General features: G+C 43.2%; 1 long non-coding RNA gene across 1 annotated transcript; it reads right to left on the bottom strand.

The window, feature by feature from the left end:
* Positions 1-570: 570 nt before the first annotated feature.
* On the bottom strand, positions 571-2,782 carry LOC141078233 (uncharacterized). The gene is made up of 2 exons (XR_012227727.1): positions 2,287-2,782; positions 571-1,801 (listed from the first exon to the last, which is right to left on the bottom strand). It is a non-coding gene; the product is annotated as an uncharacterized lncRNA (long non-coding RNA).
* Positions 2,783-6,796: the final 4,014 nt, after the last annotated feature.

The following is a 6,796-nucleotide window of genomic DNA, read 5'->3' as shown; positions in this document are numbered from 1 at the left end:
GAACGGGTGGACATGAAACCGGGAGTTGTATTGGGAATTTGGAAGGTTTGAGGGGTGGAGTCGAAGGATTGGGAGGCAGAAGAGGTGGAGAAGAGGGTTATATTTGGGGCATGATGGGTGTTGAAGGAGAATGGTGGTAGTGGGCAGGGAGTGGAGGTGCGGACGATATGGTTGGTAAATGGTACGGGGCGGTATGTTGGTATGGGGCAGGCTGCTGGTATTGCATAGGAGGGGGAGGAGGGACAGTGGCTGGAGAGGGGCAGGTTTGGAAGGATGTACCGGGGCGGGTGGAGGGGGTTGGGAGCTAACTTGCACTAGAGCAAACTGGCACGATTGCATTACATGCATGTGCTGGTCACGAGATAGCTTATCCATGCGTTCAAGCACCGACTGGAAAAATGTGTGGTTTGGAGCTTTACTTGCATCTGACTGCATCCTAACCAGAAGTGTGCGCAACTCAAGAATACTGCTGTTGAGCAAATTAAATCCTGCAGTCATTCGCCCAGACAACAGTTTCAGACAGTTCTGGAAGGATGTAAGTGTAAAACTGGAGGAAAGGAGTCAAGCAAATATAATAATACATATAAATTTTATTAGTCCATAAAAAGACACACATGTGAGATACAGGACATGTAATATAAAGTGGAATAATCAAAGGGTAAATTGACCTGGAACAGAGATAAAATCCCGCGACAGGTACAGTGTAAATGGCCAAACATAGCAATGACATTGGGTTACGTAAATGTGTCATGTGCATAGTAACTTAATTGTTATATGTACTGAGGTGTACAATAGTGACACGGACCGCAGACCACTGCAAGCCTAAGATAACCAAATAATCTCATGTAAATGCTGGCATATTGTCATGCATACAGTCACTGCAGGGGTGATTATCCCCATGAAGAAGGTACTATTTTGTTACAATCTAAATAAGAATTGCCCAAAGTGAAAGCAGTTGGCTGTAAACATCACTGCCACAAATGATGAAATGCACTTGCAAAGGAGAACTGCGGTGTGCTGCAGACCTGACATGTCAAAGTAACACTACTATAACATGAGTGATATATTGCACTGTGCCCACACACGACTAAAAAAATCGACACATACCCATCATGTCCAAAGCCTGTCGCAGGTCAGGAGCCCCTATGTGCGTTTCGCGGTATAATCCCGCTTCCTTGGGGGCGTGGCTAAAACAGTAATTCCAACCCCTATATATCCGGTAACATCAAGTCACATGGCCATAATAAGCCAATAGTGGAAGACAAACTGGCACATGCACCCCGCGGTTGGATGATGCTACATCCCGTCAGCGATCACCAGGTGCGCCGACGTCACCCGGGGGCGGCCGGCGCCTGACCGTCACCCTGGCAATGCCAGAGACACAAGGAAGAAATCCAAGCGCGCTGACGTCACGTGTGGGAGGTCGGCGTCTGACCGTCACCAGAGCAACGCAGCAAACACTCGGAGACCGCCGCAGGGCATAGAGCACCCAAGCGCAGTGTGATGACAATGTCGCCTATATAGGTAACACAAAGTGGAATCATTGTTACAATTTATGTAAATACATAAATAAATAACCTCAAATAAAGGCCAGATAATTACAAAAATATAGGCATCAATTCAAAAGTAACCAACAATAGCATTAATCAACATGAAGACAGTATATGTTATAATTCCAAGTATTTTCTTTCTTCTCATTGATTTCTCTGCGTTTTCTTCAAGGGCATAATATATAGCTCAGTTTGCCAACACTCGCATAGATATGGATCTGGATTTTGATAACGATGAATAACATATGTACCTGGATATATAAAACAGAACATGTCAAGATAGAAAAGTAAAAATTAAAAACAAATACGTCACCATGTGCGTGCACATTAAAAAATGCGCGCACATGTGTGCACACTATATATAAATCCTAAATAAAAAATGGGGAAAGAAGGAAAGAAAATAAAATAAAAGGAAACAGACTAAAGAGATTCGTAACAAGGATAGGGCAGACAAAGTTTGTATTTATAGAAAAGACGCAAATCCTAATGATTCGTTCAAACCGTGCGGGGTCATGGTTCCCAGAACCATGATCCACCTGCATTCCTTCTGAGCAAGAAGACGTTTGATGTCACCTCCCCTAATACCATTCCTAGTTCTGGAAGGATGCATTCAGGTGTAAGAACTCTGGCGCATAGCTCTTTTCCTGACCCCTCTGGCGCTGCTGCCCAGAACCCACAGGTGTACTAGAGGTGGCAGCAGCAGAGGGGTGGGGTAAAGGAAAAGCTATATCCTCACCAGCAGATTCATGCAATGCAGGCGGCCACGATGCTCCAGCGCAAGGTGGTGTTACCGTAGGATCAGATGTGAGGGAAGTCTGGGAAGGTACAGATGGTCCGGGACTGTCGAAGTGTCCCTCGGTGGCGGACTCCTCAGGGATCGCCCCAGAAGTGTTTAACGGTGCAGGCTCCCGAGTGCTGCAGATGGTGCTGTGGAATAAGGAGAAAAAAAGATAATTAATATACTGATATTGCATGGCCCTGGCTGAAAGCAAAAAAAGGGTTAGACATGTAAACATTTTGAATTAAATGGGGTGGGTAATATTTACCTTCTGTTCACCATCGTCTCCCGGAGGAACGACAGGGCTCGTGAGTATTTGTATTTGCTCCTGCGTCCACCAGAGCTACTCGGGGCCCGCATCTCGTTGTTTAACCCCTTCACTCCCAAGGGTGGTTTGCACGTTCATGACCGGGCCAATTTTTACAATTCTGACCACTGTACCTTTATGAGGTCATAACTCTGGAACGCTTCCATGGATCCCAGTGATTCTGACATTGTTTTCTCGTGACATATTGTACTTCATGTTAGTGGTAAAATTTCATTCAAATAACTTGCGTTTATTTGTGAGAAAAACGGAAATTTGGCAAAAATTTTGAAAATTTCGCAATTTTCCAACTTAGAATTTTTATGCCCTTAAATCACAGAGATACGGCACACAAAAAACTTGATAACTAACATTTCCCACATGTTTACTTTACATCAGCATAATTTTGGAACCAAAATTTTTTTTTGTTAGGAAGTTCTAAGGGTTAAAAGTTGACCAGCGATTTCTCATTTTTACAACACCATTTTATTTTTAGGACCACATCACATTTGAAGCCACTTTGAGGGGTCTATATGATAGAAAATATCCAAAAGTGATACCAATCTAAAAACTGCACCCCTTAAGGTGCTCAAAACCACATTCAAGAAGTTTATTAACCCTTTAGGTGCGTCACAGGAATTTTTTTGAATATTTAAAAAAAATTAACATCTAACTTTTTTTTCGCAAAAAAAAATACTTCAGGTTCAATTTTTTTTTATTTTACCAAGGGTAACAGGAGAAATTGGACTGCAAAAGTTATTGTGCAATTTGTCCTGAGTACGCTGATACCTGATATGTGGGGGGGAACGACTGTTTCGGCGCATGGCAGAGCTCAGAATGGAAGGAGCGCCGTTTGAATTTTTCAATGCAAAATTGGCTGGAATTCAGATCGGACGCCATGTCACGTTTGGAGAGTCCCTGATGTACCTAAACAGTGCAAACCCCCTACAAGTGACCCAATTTTGGAAACTAGACCCCCCAAGGAACTTATCTAGATATGTGGTGAGAACTTTGAACCCACAAGGGCTTTACAGCAGTTTATAACGTACAGCGGTACAATTAAAAAATCATATTTTTTCCACAAAAATGATCTTTTCACGCCAATTTTTATTTTCCCAAGGGTAACAGGACACTAAAAGTTATTGTGCAATTTGTCCTGAGTACGCTGATACCCCACATGTGGGGGTAAACCACTATTTGGGCGCATGGCAGAGCTTGGAAGGGAAGCAGCGCCATTTGACGTTTTTGGCTGGAATTGAGATCGGACACCATGTCGCGATTGGAAAACCCCTGATGTACCTAAACAGTGGAAACCCCCCACAAATGACACCATTTTGGAATCTAGACCCCCCAAGGAACTTATCTAGATGTGTGGTGAGCACTTTGAACCCCCCAGTGCTTCACAGAAGTTTATAACGCCCGGGCGTGAAAATAAAAAATTCGTATTTTTTCCACAAACATGATCTTTTAGTCACCATTTTTTTATTTTCCCAAGGGTAACAGGAGAAATTGAACCACAAAAGTTGTTGTCCAATTTGTCCTGAGTACGCTGACACCCCATATGTGGGAAAAAACTACTGTATGGACACACGTCAGGGCTCGGAAGGGAAGTAGTGACGTTTTGGAATGCAGACTTTGATGGAATGGTCTGCGGGTGTCATGTTGCCTTTGGAGAGCCCCTAATGTACCTAAACAGTGGAAACCCCCCACAAATGACCCCATTTTGGAAACGAGACCCCCTAAGGAACTTATCTAGATGTGTGGTGAGCACTTTGAACCCCCAAGTGCTTCACAGAAGTTTATAACGCTCGGACGTGAAAATAAAAAAATCATTTTTTTCCACAAAAATGATATTTTTGCCCCCAATTTTTTATTTTCCTAAGGGTAACAGGAGAAATTGGTCCCCAAAAATTGTTTTGCAATTTGACCTGAGTAGGCTGATACCCTACATGTGGGGGTAAAACACTGTTTGGGTGCATGGCAGAGCTTGGAAGGGAAGGAGCACCATTTGACTTTTTCAGCTCAGAATTGGCTGGAATTGAGATCAGACGCCATGTTGCATTTGGAGAGCCCCTGATGTGCCCAAACAGTGGAAACCCCCAATTCTAACTCCAACCCGAACCCCAACACACCCCTAACCCTAATCTCAGCCCTAACCCTAATGGAAAAATGGAAATAAATACATTTTTTTAATTTTATTATTTTTCCCTAACTAAGGGGGTGATAACGGGGGGTTTGATTTACTATTTATGGCGGTTTTTAGATTTGGCAGCTGTCGCACGCTAAAAGACGCTTTTTATTGTAAAAATAGTTTTTGCATCACCACATATTGAGAGCTGTAATTTTTCCATATTTTGACCCACTGAGTCATGTGAGGTCTTATTTTTTGCAGGACGAGTTGACGTTTTTATTGGTACCATTTTCGGGCACGTGACATTTTTTGATCACTTTTTATTCCGATTTTTGGGACGCAGAATCAACAAAAACCAGCGTTTCATGAATTTCTTTTGGGGGAGTGCGTTTACACCATTCCGCGTGCGGTAAAATTGATAAAGCGGTTTTATTCTTCGGGTCAGTATGGTTACAGCGATACCTCATTTAGGTAGTTTTTTTATGTTTTGTCGGTTTTATGCAATGAAAACTATTTTATATAAAAAATAATTATTTTTGCATCGCTTTATTCTGTGAGCTATAACTATTTATTTTTTCGCTGATGATGCTGTGTGGCGGCTCGTTTTTTGCGGGACAAGATGACGTTTTCAGCAGCACCATGGATATTTATATGCGTCTTTTTGATTGCGCGTTATTACACTTTTTGTTTGGCGGTATGATAATAAATCATTGGCATGGGCATAGGGGCCCGGGTCCCATGGACGGGATAGTACGTCTGATGTCAGGAAGGGGTTAAACTCCTTCTTGAAGCGATCCTGGATCGACCGCCACCGCTTGACAATTCTCTCTCCTGAAAAGTGAAAGCACAAATTGGTTAGTATACAACACTTTTACAGCCAGCAACATGTCTGAGCTGTGTATACTTATGCGCTTTATGCTGGGCCAGAACCTTGAGGTCCTCCTAGTTGGCAACAAGTTGCCGGCAGACTTGCTCCCAGAGCCGACAGGTCATGAGATTGGCGTGGCTGTGGTCCCCCATATTCCACAGTGTCTCCCTTTCTCAGATCAGATCGATGAGGAGGTCAATATCTAGGCCCGCCTCCTCTTCACCGTCCGAGTCAGGAGCCGACTGTGAAGCCTGTTCAAAAAGCTAAAAAAAAAAAAAAAACAGACTCCAAATAACATAATTAGGGATAAAAATACATTTAAAAAAAAACAAAAAAGGTGCTTACCACCCCATGCTGACCGGCCGGCCGTCCACTCACACCGACTGTGGGAGTCACCTCGAGGACCTCTTGATTGGACACCAGAATCTGAAGACAGTAACATAAAAACAAAGAAAAAAATATATGCTTGGATGTTGACTTGCGTTGTGTGCAGTGTGATGTCTGTACTAAACAATTTTTTGCAGTTTTATGTAGTGTGATGATGTCTTTCTGCGATGCATGCAAGTAACCAACCAATTGCGCGCCCACTCTGGGTATCTCTCCAATCCTTTGGTCTTCTTCTGGAAGCACCTCTTCTGCTGCTGCAGCTTCCTGTTATACAAAAATTATCGATTAATATATTTATAAATATACACTCACTGGCCACTTTATTAGGTACACCTGTCCAACTGTGTGTTAAGACTTAATTTCTAATCAGCCAATCACATGGCGGCAACTCAATGCATTTAGGCATGTAGACATGGTCAAGACAATCTCCTGCAGTTCAAACCGAGCATCAGTATGGGGAAGAAAGGTGATTTGAGTGCCTTTGAACGTGGCATGATTGTTGGTGCCAGAAGGGCTGGTCTGAGAATTTCAGAAACTGCTGATCTACTGGGATTTTCACGCACAACCATCTCTAGGGTTTACAGAGAATGGTCCGAAAAAGAAAAAAAATCCAGTGAGCGGCAGTTCTGTGGCCGGAAATGCCATGTTGATGCCAGAGGTCAGAGGAGAATGGGCAGACTGGTTCGAGCTGATAGAAAGGCAACAGTGTCTCAAATTGCCACCCGTTACAACCAAGGTAGGCAGAAGAGCATCTCTGAACGCACAGTGCGTCGAACTT

The sequence above is a fragment of the Dendrobates tinctorius genome, unplaced genomic scaffold (assembly GCF_039654945.1).
Source record: "Dendrobates tinctorius isolate UK_male_01 unplaced genomic scaffold, ASM3965494v1 ptg000016l, whole genome shotgun sequence".
Lineage (NCBI taxonomy): Eukaryota > Metazoa > Chordata > Amphibia > Anura > Dendrobatidae > Dendrobates > Dendrobates tinctorius.
This window is presented reverse-complemented; position numbering and strand designations above follow the sequence as displayed.